A 6,017-nucleotide genomic window follows, 5' to 3' on the forward strand; every position below is an offset into this window, starting at 1 on the left:
GGAAGTTCCTTTTTAATGCCTTTGGAAGTTACTTCTGGAATATATTTGGAAGTTCCTTCTGGAATTCATGCGGAAGTTTCTTTTGAACTCCTCCAAAGTTCTTTCTAGAACTCCTCCGAAAGTTTCTTTCGGAATTCCTGCGGAAGAAGCTTCGGAAAATCCGAAGTTCTTCCAGGAATCCCTCTGGAAGTTCCTCTAGGAATTCCTGGTAGACCAATTGATACGAACTCCAACAGAGTTTGGAAATTTTTGAACTTCTGGTTTAGATGAGGTGCGAATCATATACGCGAGCTCTACGGACGTGCATGGACATGACTGTTAAATGTCAGATTTTTATCAAGCGTAGTTGACCTGTTAAATCAATTGTTCAAAACTTCACAATAGTTTGGACAACCTAGAACATCTGGTTTGGGTATAACTGAAACGAAATTTGTAAGCGTGGTGTCTACGGACATGTAGATCCATTAAATACGTAACGCAAAAATTGGGCATTTTCAAACCACCCTCCCCCCCTATGTCATACTTTTTTTTATTAAACATCTGTAAATTTTGTACAGGCTGTCACTCTTGGCTCAAACCACCCCCCCCCTCCTCCCTCTAAGCGTTACGTAATTTGTGGACGCTCCCTATCATGAATGATAGATATCATGTTTGTATCAAGCGCAGTTGACCTAGTAGACCGATTGATTTCAGAACATTTTGAGCAACTCATAACATCTGGTTTGGATATAACTGAGTTGCTAATCACACATATAAGCTCTACGAACTTGTATGGATATGACTAATTGATGTCAAAGTTTTATTGAGCGCAGTTGACTTGATAGACTGCAGAGCAGTATGGAGTACTTCGAACATCTGATATTGGTATAACTGAGATCCAAATCGAATACATGGGCTCTACTGACTTGTATGGACATGACTTATTGCTGTCAGATTTATACTGAGCGTAGTTGACCTGGTAGACCGATTGATCCAAACTCCAGAACAGTTTGGAGAACCTAGAACATCTGGTTGGGGTATAACTGAGTTGAAAACTATACACGTGGGCTCTTCGGATGTGTGGACACGACTTGTCAATTTCAGATAACTATCGAGCGCAGTTGACCTGGTAGACCGATTGATCCAAGCTCCAGAACAGTTTGGAGAACCTGAAACATCTGGTATGGGTATAACAGTGCTGCAAATCACACGCGTGGGTTCTAAGGACTTGTGTGGACATGATTGGTCGATGTCAGATAGCTATCGAGCTCAGTTGACTTTGTAGACCGATTGATCCAATATCCTAAACAGTTTGGAGATCCTAGAACATCTGGTTTGGGCAAAATTAAGTAGAATATCATTCTGCTGGCCTCTACTGACCTACATGAAGATGGCGGGTTTCCATTGACACGGGTTTCCGTAGTTTTCATCGTCAACATTTGCTTATCACCTCTCATCAGTCTAGTGGTCATTTTGGAGTCGCTAGGGATGTCCAGAAGAATAATTTTGTTGACACATAGTATAGTCAATGCTAGAATACTGTTTTAAAACATTTTTTGAACCTGTAAGTGTTGTTCCAACTGAACTATGTCATGTAAATCAAAATTTACTATATTTTGATTAAAAAAAACATCCTTATTCACGCCCCTCTAGGGAAAAAGTGAGCATTCCTAGAAACATATTTCACCAGTATGGTGAAACTAGAGATAGGTTAGACATCTGTAAAATAATTATGAAAATCAGTCAAAAGAAGCTTGAGATACAGCTGTTTGAAAATTTAGTTCCCATGATTCTCTGATAACTGTATTCGGCGTGCTAATGCTTATGCTTATTTCAAGCATGCTATGAAGAAAAATGCTATTTGCGCAGATTTGCGCAAAACAATCATCATATCTCCGAAATTCTGAATAAATAAGCTTTGAAATAAGCCCAATTTGGCATGCATGTGATTGCGTGCTTATAATTAAAAATCAGGTGGAACAACATAATGTTTTCGCCATACATTTTACAAGCAAATTTAAAAAACATCTTTGATTTGCCATTGATCGACATGATGCACCCGTGCAATTTTAATCCAATCTTCATGAAATTTTGGGGAAAAAGATTTCAAACAATATGAGAAATTATAAAATACTTTCGAAGCTGTACTCCCAGCTTAATTTTTTAAACTTTTTCCGCCTTGGCATCACTGAGCGCCGTTGAGCAAGGAGTGCAACGTCAGCCAATTCGAAGTCGTTTAGGTGCTCCATGGTTATAGGCTGCCATACCAGCCCACGGTTTGGTTCCCGGTCAATCGCATCTACCAGAATCTCGTCGATTACGAAGAGGAACAGTAACGGTGATAGAATACATCCTTGCTTCACACCAGCTACGACGGATAGGGTCGAACAAGACCCCATTGGGGGAAACGATGGTGGAGCCCAAGGGAGTTTAGTCGGTATTACCGGTATGGTCGAGTCCGACACTCCAGTACACTTCCGTGTGGTAGTTTGGCAACTACAATGCATTCTCCCTTGTAAAAAAAAAATCATAAGGGTTGTGTACAAGACACGACCGCCCGACGTAAACTACGTAAAACAGTTTGGTGAAATGAAGAATCTAGTGCCAGTGCAAGAATACATATTTGCAGCAGCTCTCTACAATACGCGCTCGTTATTCTGCTACGAACAGCAACGTAATTTTTTAATTTTTCACCCGGTTTGGAAAGAAATAACATTTTCAATAGTTTGCCGTTGATAATGAATAGTTTTAATACAATTAGCAAATTGGTGGAAAGTTTCCGAATCTGTTAATAACAAAATCTCGAAAATCCGTCGAAAGATAAAGTCGCCATTACCGTTTGAAATCTTACATGATTTCGTGACGGTCCCCAATTTGGAAATTTTCATTTTGCACCCTGTATCCGAGGCTTCCCCTTAGATGTAGTTAACGTCAAAATGCGCGAACAAAAAACACGTCCGTACGTGCTGCTGTCTCGAACTGGAATGGGCCACGCGCGCGCGGGAGAGCAGTTTTCTTACAATCAATAAAGATGGCTCATTAATCCCGCCTCTTTGTTGTCCGGTATGACTGCAAATATTGTGTAACCGTCACACACTCACCAAAGGGGCGTGGCTACAGGTTCAGCTTTATTGATTACAAGAAAGCAGCTCTTCCGCGCGCGCGAGCCATTTCGTTCGAGAGCTCCTACCGTTCGCGGAGCTCCTACCGGAAATTTTATTCCCGGCGAGGGTGTGGGTCGCGCGGTCGTCGTCATTAACATTAGCAGAGCTCAGTTTAAATTTTCTTGTATGATGTAGGAGGAATGACGGCTTTGGCAGGTTTTGTTCTATTATTTTGGAGGGGGTGGGGGATAATTGACCTAATTTTATGAAATTTGGCCACAATATTCTTTGATATGCAAAGAATGTTTAGCCCAAATTTGAGCATAATTAGTTACAGAAAACCCCTGACAATAATAGAACAAAACCTGCCAAAGCCGTAATTTCCCTTACTAACAATGAAAGTAGCTCCTAAGTCACAACTTGAATTTTGATCAAAGTAAAACTTAACTGCTTGGTGATAGCAGATTGTTTTCCGTCGGTAGTAGAATCACGAGAGCACGATTCAGTGAAAGACTTATAATTTTGGTAGATAGTCATCCATGCGAAAACATTTTTGCAGCTTCTCCGTTTATTGCGAGTTCTCCGGTTAGCGGGTAGAGCGGAACTACCAAAGCAGACTAAAATGCACAAAACTGGAGGGCCAAAGCACCAACCAAAACAAAACGCCACAAATCTAAATTTTCATACATGTATTTAGGGTCTTTCCCCTTCTTCCAACCTTTCCTTTCTTCCTCCTACATTCTCTCTACTTTCCCTTTTCTTTCCTCATCTCTTACAATCTAACAGTTTTCTACTTACAGTACTGCCGTGAATCGCATATCTGTCCCATCTTTGCTGGGTTTCCTATTCATATGGGACAAATATGCGATTCACGGCAGAGTACTTCTCGGTACTCACGGTACCCTCACGGCGTCCCCCGGCACTACCTTCTCATTACGGACGGACGTCTGCCGCCGCACCACGCACGCATTTTTCCCTCAGCTCGCCTCGAAAGTGCTCTGCTGGAGACCCCTCTGGCCGTCCAGTGCGACCAACTACTGGATGGGGTCCCTCCGAGTCACTGGATCTCCCCCGTCCTCGAAGAGGATGCTCTCAACCGGCTGGGCTGTTTCTGGTCCCTTCCGACCACCCGCTCTTTGTGCCGGTACTTGCCGTCTACCCGTCCGGTAGGAAAAATCTGACAGCTTAGACGAAATAATCCGACGGCCCTCTACTCGTCCGGTAGGAATGATTAAATCGTGCAACCTGACCGTGGACTGGCTCGGCAAAAACACCCTGTGAATGGTACACATTCATCATTAGTGCCGTTACACCATAATCGGTCGTGGAATGCTTACCCGATGGGGTGCTTTTTATCCTAGTAGCGTGGACCTCGTCGATTCTACCCGCGTTGCCGTGACCGTGCATGAGCTTGCATACGATCTGTGTTGGGCGGAAAATGGTGAGGTTAGACGACCATCACATGCTTCTTCTTTTCATCCTTACCTTGGTTTTATTGCCTTTTTCGGGACTGATTTCCACTCCTGTGATCCGACGGAAAGTGATCGAGCCAACCCACAGCGTTTAGTTTACCGGGTGAGATTTTGTCCTGTTTTTCCTACTGCCGCGCGTGTTTCTGAGGGTTGGGAATTATTGGTTATGCAAATTGGCACAACAGAGTAACTTTTCTCGATGTTACCTATTCCGCGTACACAGTTTTTCCCGTCTGTTACGAACCGGCGAACGATTAGTTTGCGCCGTTCGTTATACACTCACTAGGCCTCAAATAGGCGTTAATGAAACACGGCGCCTAGCGCCCTAATTTGCAGCGAACTAATTTTCCCCAACTTTTCGCGTGTGGTAAAACGAAGAGAATGGCGCTTCGTATGGTGACGTTTGTCTCTGGATGGGTTGCCTGATGACGGACGCTGTTCGAAAAGGCTTTTGCGCCGTGATGGATGTGCGTTTGAATGAGCCGTTCGTTTTCGAAATGAACACTGAGAGAAATTATGTTCTGATGATCTTTACTGATTTTGATGCGGGTGTGAGTTGTTTTGGTGCGTGCATGGTGAGAACGGTATGCTTGTCGTTTTTTGGACTTATTAGCTAATTTTTAGCGTCTAATGCTCACTAATCAGAAGCAAATGTAACACAACTCTACCGTAGCGGAAGAATTTTTCATAAATCGATGATCAAACGATTTATGAAAAATTCAAAAAATACTTCAATCATCCTCCTAGGATGATGGTCAGAGACAAATCGGTCAACTAAACTCTTGAGCAGACCTCAAGTTACAATCGGTTCCTTAACCTAACTCAACTATATACGCAAGCCTAGGCTGCTTGCCAAATCTTCTTCTCAACCTCGAATAACGGCTTTACTGTACAACTAATCTCATAATTACGCCAGCTACTTCTGGCAGAATCTTCGACCTCTCAAATCGTCTCTGACCAAAGTCCTTGCTAGCTTCCACAAATCAGAGCCAAACTACGGCAAAACATTCAAATCTGATTTAAGCCTATTGTATTGACTAAAATAGGCGAAATCGCACACAAATCACTAAGAAGCTATATTTACAGACTATTTACAAGGACAAAGTTGGTTTGTTTTGGTTTTGTATGGAATACTGAGAAAAGACGCATTTACTCGACTAAATTGTCACGAGGCCGGGAAATAGGGTTTTACCGCGCCCTGGGTCGCGTTACCATTCATGACAATCCCCAGTGCTTTAACTCTTGGCCACGCATACGATTTTAATGGATGTACTTTTGCCACTTTTAGCTCTGTGCGGTGTGTCGACGAATATAATGCTATCGGCCTGGCCACCGGCTGTGCTCGTGATAGCAGTCTCCGATGCTTCTTCTCTCGTGCTCGCCGCTTCTTCTCCGTTTGGGACTTGTCCTGTTCCCGGACAACATCTTCTTGCTTCTCTCTCCTCTCCTGTTTGCGCATAAT

General features: G+C 43.1%; 1 long non-coding RNA gene across 1 annotated transcript; it reads right to left on the reverse strand.

Annotated features, from left to right (window-relative positions):
* Positions 1–3,793: 3,793 nt before the first annotated feature.
* Positions 3,794–4,897, reverse strand: LOC134221276 (uncharacterized). The gene is made up of 4 exons (XR_009982299.1): positions 4,762–4,897; positions 4,569–4,698; positions 4,421–4,505; positions 3,794–4,358 (listed from the first exon to the last, which is right to left on the reverse strand). It is a non-coding gene; the product is annotated as an uncharacterized LOC134221276 (long non-coding RNA).
* Positions 4,898–6,017: the final 1,120 nt, after the last annotated feature.

Source organism: Armigeres subalbatus, chromosome 3 (assembly GCF_024139115.2).
Source record: "Armigeres subalbatus isolate Guangzhou_Male chromosome 3, GZ_Asu_2, whole genome shotgun sequence".
Classification (NCBI taxonomy): domain Eukaryota; kingdom Metazoa; phylum Arthropoda; class Insecta; order Diptera; family Culicidae; genus Armigeres; species Armigeres subalbatus.